This window comes from Pogoniulus pusillus, chromosome 42 (genome assembly GCF_015220805.1).
Source record: "Pogoniulus pusillus isolate bPogPus1 chromosome 42, bPogPus1.pri, whole genome shotgun sequence".
In the NCBI taxonomy this organism is placed as follows: Eukaryota; Metazoa; Chordata; class Aves; order Piciformes; family Lybiidae; genus Pogoniulus; species Pogoniulus pusillus.
This window is the reverse complement of record NC_087305.1, coordinates 2,827,656-2,849,514: the sequence shown is the minus strand read 5'-3', so window position 1 is coordinate 2,849,514 and position 21,859 is coordinate 2,827,656. Positions and strand designations below refer to the sequence as shown.

At 52.2% G+C, this 21,859-nt stretch overlaps 1 protein-coding gene across 2 annotated transcripts in view; it reads left to right on the top strand.

Annotated features, from left to right (window-relative positions):
* Positions 1 to 21,859, top strand: part of LRRTM4 (leucine rich repeat transmembrane neuronal 4) — a 472,503-nt gene that overhangs the window by 72,597 nt on the left and 378,047 nt on the right. For both annotated transcript variants that reach the window (XM_064175477.1, XM_064175475.1), the window contains exon 2: positions 5,263 to 5,357. The gene's annotated coding sequence lies outside the window, so the exon portion shown is untranslated. The remainder of the gene's footprint in view (positions 1 to 5,262; positions 5,358 to 21,859) is intronic.

Below are 21,859 nucleotides of genomic sequence, written 5' to 3'. Positions count from 1 at the left end.
GCATGACCTGGCACTTGGCCTTGTTAAACCTCATGCAACTGGCCTCAGCTGTTGTTTCAGCCTGTCCAAATGCCTCTGCAGGGCCTTCCTGCCCTCCTTCTGCTTAGTTTGGTGTCATCTGCAGACTGTCCTCAACAGCCTCAGGACCCCACTGTGACAAGGGGAGGGAGCAGGAATGTTACCTTTTCATTCTAAATACAGGAGCAGTAGTGTCTGAACTACCACAGCTGGAAGCAGACTCAGATCCAGATCGTTCCTGTCTCCATCCAGTATTTCATCCTCTCTTCCACCTTCTCTTATTGCTGCCTCCTCCTCACAGGCAGATGTGATCCCTGCCCTGAAGAGCTTCATTATAAAGAATATATGGTCCCTGGGAGGGCATCCTGGACTTCTTCCAGTGTGGGGATGGTACCATAAACTTCTATCATTGCTTGGAGCCTGCAGCTGTCTGTAGTGGGCTGCCTCTCCTCTAATGCTGTGCTGATCTAATTGCTGGGTGCTGCAGTCCCCCAGCCCTGCTTGTGCAGAGCTGCTGGAGGTCAGTGAGCTCAGCAGAAAGCTAACTGCTGGGTTGGGCTTTGCTGTTGTTAAGTTTTGTGCTAGGTTAGCTGGATGAAATGGATCCACTTCAGCTGCCGTGGGACTGAGCTCTGTGTTCTGGCCAGGCTGTAGCTGTGCTCATGTCTTCCACTATCCTTTCAGCTTGGGAGTGTGGGAATGACTTCACCCTGGCTGAGGTTCATACTGAGTCAGGAATGGGGTTTGCTGAGGTTCCCTTGGTAGCTGAGAGGGGACTGTGCTCCCCATGGCACCCCAGCCAGTGCCTCTGTGCACCCCTGCTTTAGAGTGAAGAGCCTGCCCATGAAGTCCACCCACAGAACTCACATGGTGAAGTTCTTGCAGCAGAAGAGATTCAGCTCACAGAATGGTAGGGGCTAGAGGGGACCTCCGAGGGTCATCCAGTGCAGCTCCCTCTGGAGCAGGTTTGCCTGGAACGGGTTGCACAGAAAGTGTCCAGCTCAGCCAAACGTCAGCCAGCAAGGCCTGGGCTTGCACAACATCAGCATTTGGATCTGGTGTGCGTGTCTGACCTGAGAGCGGCTAGATCCGGTTTGAGCCTGACCTGAGAGCGGCTGGATCCGGTGTGTGTGTGTGCCCAACCTGAGAGCGGCTGGATCCGGTTTGAGCCTGACCTGAGAGCGGCTAGATCCGGTTTGAGCCTGACCTGAGAGCGGCTGGATCCAGTGTGTGTGTGCCCAACCTGAGAGCGGCTGGATCCGGTGTGTGTGTGTGCCCAACCTGAGAGCGGCTGGATCCGGTTTGAGCCTGACCTGAGAGGGGCTGGATCCGGTGTGTGTGTGTGCCCAACCTGAGAGCGGCTGGATCCGGTGTGTGTGTGTGCCCAACCTGAGAGCGGCTGGATCCGGTGTGTGTGTGTGCCCAACCTGAGAGCGGCTGGATCCGGTTTGAGCCTGACCTGAGAGGGGCTGGATCCGGTGTGTGTGTGTGCCCAACCTGAGAGCGGCTGGATCCGGTGTGTGTGTGTGCCCAACCTGAGAGGGGCTGGATCCAGTGTGTGTGTGCCCAACCTGAGAGCGGCTGGATCCGGTTTGAGCCTGACCTGAGAGGGGCTGGATCCAGTGTGTGTGTGCCCAACCTGAGAGCGGCTGGATCCGGTTTGAGCCTGACCTGAGAGGGGCTGGATCCAGTGTGTGTGTGCCCAACCTGAGAGCGGCTGGATCCAGTGTGTGTGTGTGCCCAACCTGAGAGGGGCTGGATCTGGTTTGAGCCTGATCTCGATAGTGGCTGGATCCAGTTTGAGCCTGACCTGAGAGCGGCTGGATCCGGTGTGTGTGTGTGCCCAACCTGAGAGCGGCTGGATCCGGTTTGAGCCTGATCTCAAGAGCAGCTGGATGTGGTGTGCATGTGCCCAACCTGAGAGTGGCTGGATCCGGTTTGAGCCTGCTCTGAGAGTGGCTGGATCAGGTGTGCGTGTGCCCAACCTGAGAGCGGCTGGATCCGGTGTGTGTGTGCCCAACCTGAGAGGGGCTGGATCCAGTGTGTGTGTGCCCAACCTGAGAGGGGCTGGATCCAGTGTGTGTGTGCCCAACCTGAGAGGGGCTGGATCCAGTGTGTGTGTGCCCAACCTGAGAGCGGCTGGATCCGGTTTGAGCCTGACCTGAGAGCGGCTGGATCCAGTGTGTGTGTGTGCCCAACCTGAGAGGGGCTGGATCTGGTTTGAGCCTGATCTCGATAGTGGCTGGATCCAGTTTGAGCCTGATCTCAAGAGCAGCTGGATGTGGTGTGCGTGTGCCCAACCTGAGAGGGGCTGGATCCGGTTTGAGCCTGCTCTCGAGGGCGGCTGGCTGCGGCCGGTGCCTGCGCAGCTGCAGAACAGAGCCAGGTTCGTTACGGTCGCAGCCTCACACCCCGGACCCGCCGCTGGCTGTGCCCAGCAGCTGCCAGGGCAGCTGCGCAGTCAAGGCTGGCCCCGGGGCAGCTTTGCTCTGCCTGCGTCGTGCGCTCGGTCACGGCCAGCTCCTGGCCGCGGCGGCTCCGTTCCGAGCCGTGCAGGACGGTTGGTGGCAGCACCGGAGCGGGAGACAGGAGAGCTGCGAGCGGCGTTTGCTGGAGCCTGCGCCCGCAGCCTAGCCCCGGCGCCGCTGCAGCGGCTGTGAGGTGCGGGGGGCTCCGGCCTGGCACAGCCACCCTGAGCGGGCAGCGCAGCCCCGGAGCCGCTGCAGCGGCTGTGAGGTGCGGGGGGCTCCGGCCTGGCACAGCCGCCCTGAGCGGGCAGCGCAGCCCCGGAGCCGCTGCAGCGGCTGTGAGGTGCGGGGGGCTCCGGCCTGGCACAGCCGCCCTGAGCGGGCAGCGCAGCCCCGGGGCCGCGCAGGCAACGGTGCCGAGGCAGGCGTGAGACGGGGCAGGAGGAGCTGGGCAGGGACACGAGGTGAGGCTGCGGGAGAGGAGCTGGAGTGGAGACCCTGCCAAGAGTGGGAATTTGTGAGCTGTGGCAGGCAGCTAACACTGAGCCCCGTGCAGGGGCTGCCTGGTGCCTCCATTCGTGGAATGCTGGAATGGTTTGGGGTGGAAGGGACCTCCCAAGGGACCTCCCAAGGGACCTGCTGCCCTCTTTGCCCTGTAGAAGATGCTGACATCCTCTACTAGTTAAGCTGTACAGAAGTTGGATTTGGTTCAACTTCATTTTTTCGTTGTTTGCTTAGGATTTCTGTGCTCACTTCTGCCTGACAGGGCCTCAGGTGTGAATGCTCTTTTCTGGGAAGCCAAAGCATTTTGGAAAATCCTAATGTGAATCTGTTCCCAGTGCTGTAATGCTGTGCCCTGTGCTTGTCTGCTGTGTGATGTGAAAACAGGGGAGCCAGGTGTTGTCTGGGGAAATTGAGACAGGTCTGAACTGTTCTCTTATAGTTCTGGGGTTATATTAGAATCGTAGAATCATAGAATCAGCCAGGTTGGAAGAGAGCTCCAAGCTCCTGCAGCCCAACCTAGTACCCAGCCCTGCCCAAACAACCAGACCATGGCACTCAGTGCCCCAGCCAGGCTTGGCTGCAACACCTCCAGCCACAGCCACTCCACCACCTCCCTGGGCAGCCCATTCCAGTGCCAATCACTCTCTCTGACAACAGCTTCTTCCTAACATCCAGCCTCAACCTGCCCTGGCACAGCTTGAGGCTGTGTCCCCTTGTTCTGGTGCTGGTTCCCTGGCAGCAGAGCCCAACCCCACCTGGCTACAGCCTCCCTGCAGGCAGCTGCAGGCAGCAATGAGCTCTGCCCTGAGCCTCCTCTGCTGCAGGCTGCACCCCCCCAGCTCCCTCAGCCTCTCCTCACAGGGCTGTGCTCCAGGCCCCTCCCCAGCCTTGCTGCCCTTCTCTCAACACCTTCCAGCACCTCAACATCTCTCTGCAGTGGAGGAGCCCAGCACTGGACACAGCACTCCAGGTGTGGTCTGAGCAGTGCTGAGCATAGGGGCAGAAGCAGTTCCCTTGTCCTGCTGCCCACACTGCTCCTGAGCCAGCCCAGGATGCCATTGGCTCTGCTGCCCACCTGGGCACTGCTGCCTCATCTTCAGGCCACTGAGAGAAATCATAGAATCATTTAGACAAGAAAAAACCTTTCAGGCTGAGTCCAACCCAACTCTGCCAAGTCCAGCACTAAGCCATATATTTCTCAGCACTTGTCTACATGTCCCTCCAGGGGTGATAATCAAACCACTTCCCTCAGCAGCCTGTCCCGAGCTTGGCAACTCTCATCAGTGAAGATATCTTATTGTCCAGACTAAGCCTCTGCTGTTCTAATGTCCAACCTAAATCTCCTTGGTTTAGATGGCAAGTAAGCAGTTGCCAGCCCTGGATATATCTCAGTGCTGCTCCTGAGGTCATGACTCTCTCCTGGCTTGTCTGGCTGGATGTTAGGAGGAAGTCGTTGGCAGAGAGAGTGGCATTGGAATGGGCTGTCCAGGGAGGTGGTGGAGTGGCTGTGGCTGGAGGTGTTGAAGCCAAGCCTGGCTGGGGCACTTAGTGCCATGGTCTGGTTGCTTGGCCAGGGCTGGGTTCTAGGTTGGGCTGGCTGAGCTTGGAGCTCTCTTCCAACCTGCTTGATTCTCTGATTCTATGATTTTTGTTGGAGTGGAGTTGTTCTGGGCTGCTGCATGGTGGTGTAGTCATGATTCATGCCCTCTTTGCCCTGTAGAAGATGGTGAGAGGTGGTGAATCACAGCCTGGGCTCTGGATGGCTTTAGCATTTCAGCAGCTGAGCCAACTTGCCTTTGTGTTATACACTATCCATACAGCAAAGCCTTGTAAAATGATGGCCTTGAGCTGACTAACAGCAGTGCTGTGACCTCTGGTATTTGGAACCACTGCTAATAATAATAATAATAATTTGGGAGTCACTTTGTGGTCCCCTGATGAAAGTGAATGTGTAATTAGATAGCTGAATTAATTATGTTGCACTTGAGTTAACTGAGATGCCAAAAGGCTAAATGAGTCCCCCAGGGGCTTATAACAAGTTGGTGGCAGAGCTGCAAATAAACCACAAACGTTTTCACCTCCATGCCTTGCCTTTGCCACAGACAGAACTTGGTAATTGCTCTTCCTTTGCCTGCCTTTTTTTTCCCAAGGAGGGGGCACCTGTTGCAAAATAGAGGCTGGGCACAGTGCCAGGCCTTGAAGAAAGAGCAGCTTTGCATAAGCAACATTTGCTTTAGGTTATCCTCGGTGTTTTCCTGTCTGTCTCTGCCAGGCTGAGAGGGGAGTGCCTGTCCCTGGAGCACCTACAGCACGGTCAAGGAGCTGAGGAGCCTGCAGAGAGCTCTGCTTGCAGATGCTTCGTTGAAGGTAAGTTACATAAACACACTTCTGTAAATCAGTTTAATGTATGTAATTGAGGTGACAAATTAGGGAAAACAACCTGGTGACAAACTATTGTAATTATAGGAAATCAGCCAGTCAACTAATTGGAGTAGCAATCTATCAGCAAAACCTATCTCTTTAAGCAGCAGACAGCACTTAGGTGGGGGGGAGGCTGGAGAAATGGCTTCTTGCCTTCTGCAGGGGGCAGAAAGTGAGTGGAGGTCTGAACTTCTTCAGGTTGGCAGTTGTGTGAAGGTAGGTTTGTGTTGTGCTGTTGCTGCTTAAAGCTGCCAGCTGCAGGCAGAAACTCCTGGAATTCTGGGTGAGATCCTGGAACCGCCGAAGCCTGGAAGGGGTTTTTGTGTTTGGTTTGTGGTCCCCAGTCAGAATTCTTCTGACATGAGTTTTAAAGGTTGTGACAAGTGTAGGCCACTCCATCTGCGCACTAAGCAGCGTCACTGGCTTAAGCCAGAGAGCAGGAGAGAGGGAAGAGCTCTGCTGCTCTGCCTGTGGAATGCAGAGCAGTTCTCCCTGGGAATGCCAGGAGGAAGTAGCCCTTGTTGCAGTGTCAACAGGATCTGGGTCACCGTCGGTGCTCCATGTAAACATGCTGCTAAAAGCTGGTGACACAAACAGCAGAGAAGCAGAAAAGGTGTCTGGGGACTTGTTCAGGCTCCCAGCAGTTGGCTTCGTGTCGGCTTTACCCAGCAGCTCATTTCATAACCAGTCCCACTGAAAACAGCAGTGGAGTAAGAGATGCTTCAGACTCCTTCTGATGTGTTACATCCACATCATAATTGCCTTTGTTTGTGCCAAGTTTGGTTGGATTGGCTGACCCCGGTGGTCCTTTGCAACCATAGCAACTCCTAGCTCTGAGATGCTGTGCTGAGGGGTTTGGGTTACTCAAGGACTTGCCAGTGTGGAACTCATGATTGGACTGGAGGAGCTTGAAGGTCTTTTCCTGTCTAAGAAATTCTGTCAGTCTGTGCAAGTTGTCACTGGACCTTTAGAGTGATTGTTTCCTCCTCCCCTCCCCTGGCACAGCTTGGCTTGCTCTGCTCTCTGTGATGAGCTGGATGCTGCGTGTGGTCTCTCTGTTTATTCTCCCCTCTCTGGTTTTGATCTGTATCTGCAGAGGGAACGGGCAGCACGCAGCCGTTCGGGGAAGGTTGAATCTTCTTTGAGCAGGAGTTATGCAAACACATTTAACTTGTTTACTGAACAAACATATATCCACAGAGCCCTGAGTTACACTCCTGGCTTCCACTGCGATGTAAAGTGGCACTGAATGCAGGGATGAGGCTGGGAGAATGAAAAGGGAGGGATGATAAAAGTGTTGGGTGGTTTTTTTTCCCCTCCTAAGAGGAAAGCTGGTTTACACTTGGCCACAAACCCCTTCTTGCTTGGTAATATATATTTAGAGTGATTTAAGAACACTTCAGCGTTTGAGATGCCTATTGCAGGGTGTCTGGAGCTGAGCACTTTTTGTAGGGGCTTTGAATAAATGAAATCCTGTCTTAGGTATTGTCCTCCATCACTGTGCTATCCAGGCAGCTCTTCATCTTTAATGCACTTAGCTCTGACAACACCCCTGTGAAGCTGCTCAAGTTCTATTATTCTTTCCACAAGAGAAGAACTAAGGAACAAAGAGGCTGAGGCTGAGGTTTTCTTTTTAGGCTCTTGATTTGGGTGAGAACTGTGTTACCTAAGAACCCTGTCTGCTTGCACTGAGGTTTGTTAGTGCTGCAGTACTAATTGGGGCAACATCTGCATTCCTTTTGAAAGATACTGGGAAGCTGAATGAGTGAGGAGAGTTTGGGGCAAAGGCAGTGGAAGTGAAATGGTTTGGGTTCAGTGCATGGGGTGAATGAATCCTTGTTGCAAAAGGTAAATAGAGGCAGAAGTGGTTTTGGAGGAATCCAAAAGCTAGGGTAGGGTGTCCCTGGCCATGGCAGGTGGGTTGGAACTAGATGATCCTTGTGGTCCCTTCCAACCCTGAGTGATTCTATGAGTTAATCTGGAGTTTGGGGGACTGTATGGTATGATGCCTGGGACTGGCACCTTATGCCTCAAGCACTGAGATCATTTAGAGTTGTTACTTGAAATACAGAAAGGAGAAGCTGAACAAACTTGTAAGTGAAGCTGTATCAGTGTGGGTCATCATTCTGCCAGGCTTCAGCTGGGTTTGTGTGTATGGGGGGGGAACAAAAACCCTGCACACTTCTCTTGTAGTGACCTGTGATCAGCACAGACTGCCCAAAGTGTGCTGAGCTTTCTGGGCTGGGGGACAAACTTGACTCTCCCTTCCTGTGGGTATTCCCTAACCTGCCTGGTTTCTATTGCTGTCCTGCAAACAGGACTTGCCAAGCTGCCAGGATGCAGGTTTAGCTGCCAGCCACCCCTCTTTGCAGCTGAGCTGACACCTCCTTAAAACACCTCTAGAAATACATTCCTTTTTTTTTCCTCCTACTTTTGTCCTATAATTGGATTGTGCATTCCCAGTGGAGCCCTGATTTCGAGTGTGATTTCTTGTAACTAATAAACTGTGTAACTGGCTTATGGCTTTCATTATATATGGTTTGAACTTTGTGATTTCTTTTGTTCTGACCCAGAAACAAGGAAGCTGCTGGTACTGCCTGGAGTCTTAGGGCAGTGTATTAATGCTGAGTCCCAGGAAGACATTTTTTTTCCCCCTCAGGTCAGCAAATGCTTGTAGGTTTTGATAGATATTCTCAATTATGTCTCTGAAAATGAGTTCTGAGTTGTGAAAGGAGCAGAGCATGTACACTCTTAAGCCTCTGGGGGATTCAGCTGTGTAGTCCCAGTGCTGATGCTGAAAGGAGGAGGTTAAAGGAATCAGGGAAAGAATAAAAGCTCTCTTAGTTGGCCTGGCTGATGTGGAGGGGGTGTGTGTGTGTTGTGGGTGTTTGTGCTCTGGTTGTGTCAGCTGAACATGTTTCATCAGTGACTGGCTCCTTACAAACATGCTCTGATGAAGCTGAAGAAAAGCCTCCCCACTTACAGCACCCAGACCACAGCACCATTCGGTGTCATCTTGCCTGTGTGCACTGAGGGTGGCAGGGCTGGATGGTCTTAGAGGCCTTTTCCAGCTGAAAGGATTCTGTAGTTCTTTAAAACCCCTTCAAAAAGGAATTAAATGTTGCATAAACAATTGCAATGCCTCTGAGCATTAACTAAGGAAGAGATCAGATGAATTAGTGGTAACTTTGCCTTCCCAAATATTAAAAGCAGTGTAATGGCTTGAAAGAGGGAGCATGATGAGATGACTTTTTCATAATGACATGGAGATGTTTTCATTAAGTTTAGGGAGAGAAAAGTACTTCAGCTCTTGGCTAATAGGTTAAAATTGTGAGAGGGCTACTTGTGTGTGGCAGAAGGGCTTTTATGTGGTAAAAGACACAGTTCAGCAGCTACAGGGCTGTGAAAAACAGAGGTCTGGAGGGATTGTCTGTGTCATAGAATCAAGCAGGTTGAAAGAGAGCTCCAAGCTCAGCCAGCCCAACCTAGCACCCAGCCCTGCCCAACCAACCAGACCATGGCCCCTCCCCATCCTTGCTGCCCTGCTCTGGGCACCTTCTAGCACCTCAACATCTCTCTGCAGTTCAGGAGCCCACAACTGGACACAGTACTCCAGGTGTGGCCTGAGCAGTGCTGAGCACAGGGCAGAAGCAGCTCCCTTGTCCTGCTGCCCACACTGCTCCTGAGCCAGCCCAGGATGCCATTGGCTCTGCTGCCCACCTGGGCACACTGCTGCCTCCTCTGCAGCTCCTCTCTGCCAGCACCCCCAGCTCCCTCTCTGCCTGGCTGCTCTCAGCCACTCTGTGCCCAGCCTGTAGTGCTGCTTGGGGTTGTTGTGGCCAAAGTGTAGAACCCTGCACTTGGCCTTGTTCAGTCTCACCCTGTTAGCCTCTGCTCACCCATGCAGCCTGGCCAGGTCCCTCTGCAGGGCTCTGCTACCCTCTAACAGCTCCACAGCTGCTCCTAGCTTGCTGTCACCTGCAAGCTTGCTGATCCTTTTATTAGGTTATGGATCCATCCAATTCCTCACAGCTACCTCCCCATTCATCCTGCCCTTTTCTCAAGGGCACTTAAGCTTTCTTGTAATCCATCTGGATAGCCATAAACTCATAAATTATCATTTTGCAGTAAGTAAAAGTGCTGGAAAAGTATCCATCAGTCTACCAGGTCTTTAGCTTCAGGCCTGAACCTGAGATTTATTTTTGCAGTGAAACAGGAATGTATTAATAATGTTGTGTTCCTCACTCTGCATGGTGAGGTAAGGGGAGGGCAGAGCCAGGCATGCTTTGATTGCAGCCACTCCAGAGTCACACCCTGACAAGCAGGGGGTTTGGAAATGGACATCATTGCTTTAATGGGAAAAATGCTGAGAGGCTATAAAGGAGTAATTCCAGTTCAGATATAATCTCTGAAGGGCCCTATTAGCTCTGTGATTGCTGGGTCCAGAGCAGGGTTCCCCAGCCCAGCTGGGAGATTGCATTTGTCAGAAGTGACAGAGTTTTCCCAAGAAATCCATACTCCAGGAGCCATAGAAGCATCACCTGAGCTTTCCATTATTGGAAAAATAGATGGATCAAGCATTTAGAGAAGTGCTTCTGATGCAAGATAAGGCTGGGCAGGACAGGCAACAGGCTGCAAATGCTGCTGCCTTTGAGAGGGTGACAAAAGCCTGCGAGCTGGAATGCAAACCTGTGGGACAGCTTTGGCACCTCGAGGGGCTGGCTGCTGGTTTGGGACCTCAGCTTAGCACAGGTTGATCTGCAGCATCCATCTGGCACTCAAAGATGGGATCATAGAATGGTTTTAGTTGGAAAAGATCTTTAGGCTCATCCAATCCAACTGTTCTGTAACTCTGCCATGTCTAAGGCTGAACAATGTCCCTTAGCATCACATCTCTGCAGATTGGAAACCCCTCCAGGGATAGGGATTCAGCCACCTCCCTGGGCTGCCTGTTCAGGCTTTCAGAGCCCTTGCAGTGAAAAAGTTTGTTCTGATGTCCAGCATAAACCTCTCCTGGTGCAACCTGAGCCCACTTCCTCTTATCCTGCTGCTCGTGTCAGGTTCTGGGCTCCTCAATTTAAGAGAGATGTTGAGGTGCTGGAAGGTGTTGAGAGAAGGGCAGCAAGGCTGGGGAGGGGCCTGGAGCACAGCCCTGTGAGGAGAGGCTGAGGGAGCTGGGGGGGTGCAGCCTGCAGCAGAGGAGGCTCAGGGTAGAGCTCATTGCTGTCTGCAGCTGCCTGCAGGGAGGCTGTAGCCAGGTGGGGTTGGGCTCTGCTGCCAGGCAGCCAGCAACAGAACAAGGGGACCCAGGCTGAAGCTGTGCCAGGGCAGGTTGAGGCTGGATGTTAGGAGGAAGTTGTTGTCAGAGGGAGTGATTGGCACTGGAATGGGCTGCCCAGGGAGGTGGTGGAGTGGCTGTGGCTGGAGGTGTTGCAGCCAAGCCTGGCTGGGGCACTTAGTGCCATGGTCTGGTTGGTTGGACAGGGCTGGGTGCTAGGTTGGGCTGGCTGAGCTTGGAGCTCTCTTCCAACCTGTTCTGATTCTATGACTCCATGAACTCCACTAGTCACAGGCCTCCAGCTGGACTCTGTCCCACTGACCACAACTCTCTGGCTTCTTTCCTTTGAGCAGTTCCCAATCCACCTCACTGCTCCATCACCCAGCCCACACCTTCTCACACCCTTCCCTTGTCCTCTCACCAGCTTAGCTTCTGCTTCTGTGGAATGACACCAACCTCTCTGGGGTGCAGTGCTGGAGACTCTGTCCCTGCAGCTTCACACCTCTGCTCCTGGAAATCTCACCAGAGTGGGAGTAGCTTCATTAATTAGGATTTCATTGAGGAGATCTATCAGCTGTAATTTAGACTGGATGAGGCACTTAGTGCCATGGTCTGGTTGCTTGGCTAGGGCTGGGTGCTAGTTTGGACTGGATGAGCTTGGAGGTCTTTTCCCACCTGGCTGATTCTATGACTCATTCTCCTGCTCCCCAGCCTAGCTGCAGCCTGATGCATCTCCTCCCTTTATTCAGACTGCAGGTGATGGTTGTGCAGACCCAAGCCAGGATAAATTGTGCCCTTCTGTGTACCCTTAATTTTTTTTCCCCACCAGATGAAACTGCAGCCATTTGATGGTTTGTTTTGCAGGAGGCTGAATCTTCTAACATTATTGGTAAATGAAACAAGATTTTGCTTTAAAGCCTTTGCTGGAGCAGTCAGAAGACAGGAAAGCATTCATGTACAGGCTGCATCCTCTGTCATTCTCTAGGTAGCAAGGTCATTAAACAGTCTTTTGGCTCAAGGGAGGGTTGAAGATGCAATGAACTCAAATGAAGCACACCCCTGTGCTCCCCACAACCCCCTCCCCAAACTCCACACCTGACACACCTCAGCAATGCAATCAGCTTTGCTTATCCCTTTGAGAGAAATGGGGTTATTAAATCAAAGATTAAAGATAGGGAATTGTTGATTTTATCTCTCTCTCAGACAAGATCCAATTTGGCTGATAGGAGAGCTGCACCTGGAGAGAATTTTGAAAGTTGTTTATTTTCATCAGAAATATGTAGCTGATATTTAATTTGCAAAACCTGTCCCCTCTTATGTTCCTTTTCAACCCTTTTATCTGTCATAACGACCGGGGGGAAGCGTGGAGGGAACTTGGTGCCTTTGATTCAGCTTTCAGAAGCAGCTTTGGCTTTCTGAAGGTCAGCAACAGCCACAGGTGTCCAGAAACTTAGAATAGGTTCTGAGTGCTCCAACCCTCCTGGCTTCCCTGCCTGCCTGCTCACTGCTCCTGTCCCTGCTGCTCACTCAGGGAGGTCACAGTGTGGTTAGAATCGTAGAAGGGTTTAGGTTGGAAGGGACCTCAAAGCTCAGCCAGCTCCAACCCCCTGCCATAGGCAGGGACACCTCCCACTAGAACAGGTTCCTTGAAGGCCTCATCCAGCCTGGTCCTGAACACCTCCAGGGAGGTTGTGGAGCACAGAATCACTCAATGAGATCTTTGAAGGAAGTTCGGGGCAGAGCTCATTGCTGGCTACAACTACCTGCAGGGAGGCTGTAGCCAGGTGGGGTTGGGCTCTGCTGCCAGGCACCCAGCACCAGAAGAAGGGGACACAGCCTCAAGCTGTGCCAGGGGAGGTTCAGACTGGATGTTAGGAGGAAGTTGTTGTCAGAGAGAGTGATTGGCACTGGAATGGGCTGCCCAGGGAGGTGGTGGAGTGGCTGTGGCTGGAGGTGTTGAAGCCAAGCCTGGCTGGGGCACTTAGTGCCATGGTCTGGTTGTTTGGGCAGGGCTGGGTGCTAGGTTGTGCTGGCTGAGCTTGGAGCTCTCTTCCAACTTGCTTGATCCTATGATTCTATAACTGCACATATTTGTGTCCATGTCTGGTTGTACATTGTGCTAAGCTGTGAATATAAAGCTTCATTCCTTAACCTCCAGCCAGCTGAGTCTAGTCTGGGTGAATTGATTGTGTGTATGTCTGGGCAGATAACAAACCATCACACAGGTGCTGCAGGGGCCTGGGAGGTAGCAAAACCATAGGTGCTGCCTGGTAGGGCCCCCCTGAGCCGGGGGCAGATGAGTGGCAGTGTGGGTGCAGGAGGCAGCGTTACCTAACGAACCCACACTGCAGTTTTGATTGCTGGCTGCGACTCTGCCAATTGAATATCCCTGCCTAAAATGAGGGCTCCGGAATGGAAACGCTCTCCCTTACCTCATTAATGTGAGCAGAGTGTGGATGTTGGCTCTGCTTTAGCATAATAGGCAGCAGAGTTATTTTCTCACCCTACTCTGGGCTCCCTTAAATGATGGATGCCGTGGCACAGGGAGCAGATTGAAGTGTAATGGCATGTAGGCTAGCAGTGAAACAAAGAGAGATTAAAGGCAAATAGAAATATAATTTATTTTAATTGAAAGATTAAAAAGGGGCTAAATATCTCCATGAGGAGGTGTCTGGTGAAATGTTTCCATTCAGCTGCTTGTTCATCTCCTGTAAATAATGGCTGGTTCCTCCCTCCGACCACCCTGCGTGGCAGAGAGCTCTGTCAGACCCTGCAATCAGATCTGTCTGCAAGAGCTGCCTTTAATTTTCTGTCAATTACTCAGCTGACTGCACCTCTTGTTTGTAATTTGATAGCTGGGTGTCTGCAGATCAGCAGTGATTCAGGTTAGATGTTTGCCTGTTCAGCTGAGAGCAGATGCCTTGACATGGGAGAATTGGACAGGTATTGGATCTTGTTTTGTCGGGGGCTTGGTTTGCTGTTTGCTGTTCCCCCCACGCTGCCTCGCTGCTCGGTGTGTTTATGCCTGCTGCAATGTCTGCTTCAAAGAGGCAGCAGCAGTGATGCTCACTGTGTCATCAACTACTTGAAGGGAGGTTGTAGCCAGGTGGGGTTGGGCTCTTCTCCCAGACAACCAGCAATAGAACAAGGGGACACAGCCTCAAGTTGTGCCGTGGGAAGTATAGGCTGGATGTTAGGAGGAAGTTGTTGACAGAGAGAGTGATTGGCATTGGAATGGGCTGCCCAGGGAGGTGGTGGAGTCCCTGGAGGTGTTCAAGAAAAGACTGGCATAGTGCCATGGTCTGGTTGACTGGATAGGGCTGGGTGCTAGGTTGGGCTGGGTGCTAGGTCGGATTGGATGATCTTGGAGGTCTCTTCCAACCTGACTGATTCTATGATTCTATGATTTTAAAGTGCTGAAATGATGCTGGACAGTAGTGGGTCTCAGTCCATCCTCCACAGAGTGTTCCTTGCAATCATCATCCCATGCATGCCACAGTCAACCAAAGGAGTTGGGCTGGAAGGGGCCTTAAAGCTCATCCAGGTCCAACCCCCTGCCATGGAGAGGGACACCTCCCACTAGCCCATCTTGCTCAAGGCCTCATACAGCCTGACTTTGAACACTGCCAGGCTTGGAGCCCCCAGAGTTTTCTCTGGGCAACCTGTTTGAATGCCTCAGCACCCTGGTGGTGGTGACATCCTAATGTCTAATCTTAACTGGGGTTGTTGCTGTCTGCAGCCATCAGCTCTCATCCTGCCCTTGTAAGCCTTTGTCAAAGTGTGTCTCCTTTAGCACCTTTCCAATGTGTGGAGGTCTCCCTGGAGCCTTCTGTTCTCCAGGCTGAACAACCCCAACTCTCTCAGCCTCTCTTTGTAGGAGAGGTGCTCCAATTCTCAGAGCATCTTTGTGGCCTCCTCTGGACCTGTTCCATGTCCTTCTTATGTTGAGGGTTCCAGAGCTGAAGGCAGCAGTGCAGGTGGAGAATCAGCAGAGCCCCCTGGAGGTGCTGGCCTTGCTCCTTTGGATACATTGGGATCTGGTGTCTGAGGGATAATGGAGGTGTGGGAAAGAAAGGTGGATGGTGTGAGTCAAAGCCTGCCTGTTGAATCAGTTTGGGTCTCTATGGGACTGAGGTCTCAGTTTGCAGCACAGCTGAACTCCACCTGTGTACACATGTTCAGATGCAGAAGCAGCCACATCTGAACTGGGGGCAATCCCAACCTTCTATAACCATGCCTTTGCTGGCTGCATCTTTGCAGCCCCCTCATCCTGCTGCTGCTAAAGGAGGGATTTCCAGAGGCTTGAGAATTCAGGCTCCTTGCACTGATGTGATTGATGGTGCTTTTATCCAGTGCTCTGCTGGAGCTCGTGCACACAACCTGCACAGGACCACGCACATTTTCCAATTGAATGCCTCTTCTCAGGGAAGAAAATCCATACTCCCTGCTCTCAACAATGAGGACCAAAAGTCGAATAAACACTAAAAAAAAGGATGGAGTGAGCAGGGATTAGCAGACAGTGCATTATGTTGATTACCCACATTGTCTTCAGCTTAATAAATTCTGCTTTGCTGTAAGTCGGTTCAATTGTGTGTGAAAATGGAGAAGGTGGGAAATGAGACTGAGCAAGAGGGTTAAATGAGAGTGTGATGTTCCAGAAGCAATTAAAAACCCCAACCCTTGAAGAAAAAAGGGAGGGGGGAGAAAGGAATGTTTTTTTAAAGAAGTTGTGGTACTGGAAGGTGTTTGGAGAAGGGCAGCAAGGCTGGGGAGGGGCCTAAAGCACAGCCCTGTGAGGAGAGGCTGAGGGAGCTGGGGTGGTGCAGCCTGCAGCAGAGGAGGCTCAGGGCAGAGCTCATTGCTGCCTGCAGCTGCCTGCAGGGAGGCTGTAGCCAGGTGGGGTTGGGCTCTGCTGCCAGGCAGGCAGGGACAGAAGAAGGGGACACAGCCTCAAGCTGTGCCAGGGCAGGTTGAGGCTGGATGTGAGGAGGAAGTTGTTGTCAGAGAGAGTGATTGGCACTGGAATGGGCTGCCCAGGGAGGTGGTGGAGTGGCTGTGGCTGGAGGTGTTGAAGCCAAGCCTGGCTGGGGCACTGAGTGCCATTGTCTGATTGGCTGGACAGGGCTGGGTGCTAGGTTGGGCTGGCTGAGCTTGGAGCTCTCTTCCAACCTGATTGATTCTATGGTTCTATGAAAAACCATCCATCAGCTTCCAAATACCCCCTGTAACCCAACAGTCAAATACACAGTTGTGTTTTAATGTGGGGAGCTAAAGTAGCCTGTGCAGTTCCCGTATCAAAGCCCTCCCAAAGCGGTTGATGAAGCATGCTTTAATGCATCCTGTGGCACTTGCAGTACTGCAGCATTGACTTCTGCTCTTGAGTGATGACTGCAAATGGACCAAGAGGAAGGAGCAGTAATTTGAAGTCTTAGTTTTGGCATTCACTGAATCCAGATGAAGGTTTTACCATTTACCATTGGAATGGGCTGCCCAGGGAGGTGGTGGAGTCGCTGTTCCTGGAGGTGTTCAAGACTGGATGAGGCATTTAGTGCCATGGTCTAGATGACTGGGTAGGGATGAGTGCTAGGTTGGACTGGATGAGCTTGGAGCTCTCTTCCAACCTGCTTGATTCTATGATTCTGTGATTCCTGAGCCTTGCTGTAGGCTGACAGATCCTGTGGCAGAAAAGGGACCTTTAACTTTGTCCTAAGTGAACCCCTCCTGAGCAGATCTGTCTTGATTGACAAGAGCAGCTTTTCATCCAGGAGTTTCTGAAGAGCTGTTTGGAATGGCTTTAGGTGGGAAGAGGGGAGATTTAGGCTGGAGATTGGGAAGAGATTGTTGGCAGTGAGGGTGGGGAGGCACTGGAACAGGTTGCCCAGGGAGGCTGTGGATGCCTCCTTCCTGGAGGTGTTGAGGGCCAGGTTGGATGGGGTCTTGAGGGAGGTGTCCCTGCCCATGGCAGGAGGTTGGACCTGGATGATCTTGAAGACCCTTTCAGCACCGGAACAGGTTGCCCAGGGAGGCTGTGGATGTGTCCTCCCTGGAGGAGTTGAGGGCCAGGTTGGATGAGGTCTTGTGAGAGGTGTCCCTGCTTATGGCAGGGATTGGAACTGGGTGATCTTGAAGGCCCCTTCCAACCCAAGCCATTCTCTGCTAATCTTAGTTGTTATTTATTATCTGCTTTGATAATTCCTCAGTAATGCTGGAATCTTCAGTAGACTGCAAGCCAACTGCAAATGCAGAGAGCATCCAAATGGAACAGCTTGATCAGGCTGGGCCGAGTCAAGCACAAAGCTAAGGGGAAAGTATGAAAACTTAGCAACAGCTGAGCTGCTTTTCCTGTAGTCTGCTGAGCATTTGGTTTCCATGTCAAAGGTAGGAATTGGTGCCCAGAACTTCTGAGCATCCAGAACCCAAGCTGGAGGCGAGAAGAGATGGAAGTGCCAGAAGCCTTGGAGAAGTGGCTAAGGGAGGGGTGTCATCTAGTGGCTACAGAGAGAGCCTGAAGGCAGGGCTCCTAGGTTAGATTTTTGTGTCCTGCCTGCTTGCTGACAGATGAGGTCACTTGAAAACCTCTGAAAACTGTCTGAGAGGAGGGGAGGAGGAGGAGGACAGGGCTGGGCAGCTTTTGGCCCAAGTGACTTTTCGGGCTTGAGATAGCAGAAGGCTAAGTGCGAAGGTGTGAGTGTGTGTGGGGTGGGTGTGTGTGACACCATCCCAGCTCTCTGTACAGAGGCCATTGGGCACAAACTCAGCCCTCTGCCAGGATTTCTCCTTCCTGAGAAGGGTCTCAGGTCTGGCAGGGTGGATGTGCACCATAGATGCTCCTGGCACTTCGAGTACCTGGTGGTGTACTTCCTGCGCTTGCCCAGCCAGTAAGATGCTGTCCTGTTGGAGGTGGTCTGTGATGGGACCAGGGCTGCAGAGCACTCTGTGTAGTTCAGAGTTGCTAACTTCTCTCCCTGTGCTTTGAAGGTTTCCATGGAACAGTGCTGGCAGAGCTGAGCCTGCCTGCTGCAAGCTGCTAGCACCAAGGCAGGAATTTGCATGAGGCTCGGACTGAGCCACACAGGGTTGTTGGTCCTGCTTTTGCATCTGGGATTGGGCTCCTGCCTGTCAAGTAGGGATAGGTCCAGAGGGACTGGGGCAGGGATTTTCTGGAGCGTTTGTGTGTGTAGTGCTGGTGCAGATCAGTGGAAGTTATGCAACAGAAGCCTCTTGGAGAGATGTTTGCTCAAGCTCCCTGATGGCACAAGAAGCTGAATCCTCATCTCTCATGTTGCATGCTGGTGCTGTTTGCTTCTGCAGCATCGACTCAGAGCCTGGCCTTACATTCAGATTGCTTCTGACATTCAGACTGGCTCTGGCTGTGGCAGATGCTCTGTCTCAGGTCTGTTGACTTGCCCTGCTGGCAATATTTCACTGGCTCAGCGATCCCATCAGTGAGCAGCCTGTGTGATGCTCCCAGAGAGACCTGCAGAGAAATGGTTTGAGCCAGGGACATCTTCAGAGCCAGCCCTCAGGGATTTTGTCATGCAGATAGTCTCCACAGCACTGAATATGGGACTGCCTGTATAGGGTTAACACTCCTGGGGGAGTGACCCTGAACCTGACCCTAGGGGTCTTGGCCCCTCCTCAGGGGTGGGCCACACTCCAGGTGATGGTTAGCCCACTCCCCCCACTTCCTGTGGTATAAAAGACAGGAGTTCTCCTGTCTCTTCCTCTTTTCGCCCTCTTGCTCACTACCTGCGTTCATGACCGCACACACACACTGATACTGCATACCAGCCACGAGGCAGAGACACCATCACACTACTCGGGTTGTATCCATCCCTGTTTTGTATTTTGCTGTTTTCCCTTCCTCATCCTTTGTAAACTCCCCTACCTCCAATCCCTTTTTTCTAAGTTATTGTTAAACTTTTCCTTTTTAACTTCCAAATCGAGTGAGATTGATTTATTGGGGTGTCCCTACCTTTTATCTCTCTCCCTGTCTTTTGGGGAAAGGAGGGGGAGGAGGGGAGGGCACTCTATAAACTCTATAAATTCTATAAATTGTCATTGGGTCTACCAAATTTATAAGAGTCTCTGGGAACTTGCATTTGAACCCAAGACAATTTATTTGGCGTCTCAACGTGGGGCTAGGTAGAAAGAATTCTTTCAGAGAAGATTTGGAAGTTAAAAAATGGATATTCTGAAAGTCTTAATCATTAACGCTTTTGCATGGCTGTTGTGGGGCTGGCTGTTAAAGTTTATAAGTTACCATGTCTTCTGGATTGTCATTGATATGCTCTGGGAATATTCTAAGCATTTGCCTGCCCGAGTCTATGCCTATTTCCTGAATTCTGTTAGTAATATCACTGTGTTTAGAAATGTTTCTGGAACATGGAATCAATCTGAGTATATGCATTGGAGCACAGAAGCTCCAGATATTTTGGGGGAAAAATGGTACTGGATAGCTGTTATTTCACTGTGTGTAAATTTGGGTTTGGGAATTAATAAGATAGCGGTGAACTGGGACACGTGGAAATATCGAGTGGGCGCCGCCATTAGGGTGCTTAGGGGGAGGGGTGGTCCTCACTGCCCCAGCTGCAACTGCGGGGGATGGGCGACAGGGCAGACCGCCCCTAGCGCGGCTCCGCCCCGAACTCCGCCTCCGGTCCCGCCCAGGGCAGCCCCCCGGACCCTGCCCCCTCAGCCCAGCCCCCTTCACCTAGCGCCAATAACCACGCGGCCAGCAAGATCAAATCAAAACCCTCCCGCAGATGCCGATCCAGGGCAAGGGACCTCTTCGGGAACCAGCACCCCCCAGCAACAGCAACCAGCTGGAAATGGACCTGATAATGGAGTGATCCTTATCAGCTCCACGCCCAGAAAGGAAATCAGGCACATAAGGCAGGAGTATGCAAGGGCAAACGGACAGTCCCTTTTAGCCTGGCTTTTGAAATGCTGGGATGCAGGAGCAGAAACAGTGGACCTAGATCACAGGGAGGCGAAACAGCTGGGATCCTTGTCGAGGGATGGAGGTGTGGATAAGGAGCTGGGAAGGCTCGATGGTACCCACTCACTTTGGGCCAGGCTTCTGATAGCTGTGAGGTACAGGTACCCGACTAAGGATGACATGATTTTCCATCCCCTTAGATGGACAGATATGGAACAGGGGATCTCATACCTGAGGCAAATGGCGGTTCAAGAGATAATTTATGGAGCCGACCAGAGGCCCTCGGACCCTGATGATGTCCGCATGAAGCCAGCCCTCTTAAAGAAACTGACTCAGTGTGCCCCTTCCACATATGCCCCCACATTGGGAGCACTGCTGCTGGGCAGAGACCCCAACAACCTTCCCACAATCAGGGAGTTTGTGAATGACCTGAGACAGTTTGAAGACAGTTTGTCGAGGAAAACCTTAATTGCCACTGTAGAGACCCTCACCCAAGAAATGAACGAGCTGAAAGCCTCTTTCTCTGAAATGCAGAAGGCAGAGGATGACTGCTCTTCACCTTCAGAATGGGTGCAAGTCTCAGCTATAAGGAACACACGCCGCCGTGCTCCTCCTCCTCCCCGCAGGAGACCAGCCCAGAGCAGACAGGGTACACACAGGGGGTCACTCTGGAGAACACTGTGTGACCATGGGGAAAACATGGATAGATGGCATGGCCAGCCCACCTCAGCTCTATGGGCCAGGGTAAGGGAACTGCAGGGGACAAACACAGGGAATAACTCCTCCAGAAGAGGGGTTGCCCCAGTGTCCCGCAGGCAGCGCTCTCGCTCAAGGGGTGGTGAAGCCAGTAACTCAGGTCCATGTGCCTCATGCAGTCACACTGCTCAGAATTAGAGGTGCCCTGTCTCCAGCCAGGCGGAGGCCAGGGATAACAGAGTATATTGGGACGTGTTTGTGAAATGGCCTGGCACTTCTGAAGCCGAGAAGTACAGAGCGTTGGTAGACACCGGTGCCCAATGCACTCTGATCCCCTCCAGCCACAGGGGGACAGATACTGTTACAATTGCAGGAGTCACAGGGGGGTCTCGGGAGTTGACTGTGCTGCAGGCTGAGATAAGCCTCACCGGGAATGTGTGGGAGAAGCACTCCATAGTAACTGGCCCTGATGCACCTTGCATCCTGGGGATCGACTTTCTCCGGGAAGGGTACTTTAAAGATCCAAAGGGGAACAAGTGGGCTTTTGGCATAGCAGCTGTAGAGACTGCAGACAAAGAGCAGCTGTCTATCATGCCTGGCTTGTCAGATGACCCTTCCGTGGTTGGTACCCACAAGGTGGAAGATGTCAAGTTACCTATTGCTTCTCGTGTAGTTCATCGCAGGCAATACCGCACCAACAGAGACTCCCTGCTACCCATACAGCAGCTGATTCGCCGCCTGGAGCAGCAGCTTGTCATCAGCAAGAGCCACTCGCCCTTCAACAGCCCGATATGGCCAGTGCGAAAGGAGACAGGGGAGTGGAGACTCACGGTGGATTTCCGAGGCCTGAATGAAGTGACTCCTCCAATCAGCGCAGCCGTGCCTGATATGTTGGAGCTGCAGTATGAACTGGAAACGAAGGAGGCCAAATGGTATGCCACAATTGACATTGCTAATGCTTTCTTCTCCATCCCCATTGCAGAAGAATGTAGGCCGCAGTTTGCCTTCACCTGGAGAGGAGTCCAGTACCACTGGAACAGACTGCCTCAAGGGTGGAAGCACAGCCCTACAATCTGCCACAGCATCATCCAGACTGCACTGGAGAAGGGTGGAGCTCCGGAACATCTGCAGTACATCGATGACATCATTGTATGGGGTGAGACAGCAGAGGAGGTCTTCCAGAAGGGTGAGAAGATCATTAATATCCTGTTGGATGCTGGTTTTGCCATTAAGAGAAGCAAAGTGAAAGGTCCTGCCAGAGAGATCCAGTTCCTGGGAGTTCGATGGCAGGATGGCCGACGCCACATCCCTATGGATGTGGTGAATAAAGTGGCCACTATGGTGGAACCCACTAACCGGAAGGAGACACAATCCTTCCTGGGGTTTGTGGGCTTTTGGAAGATGCACATTCCCGGGTACAGTCAAGTTGTGAAACCCCTCTTTGACGTTACAAGAAAGAGGAATAACTTTGAGTGGGGACCTGAGCAGCAGGTGGCATTTGACCAGATCAAACGAGAGGTGGTCCATGCCATG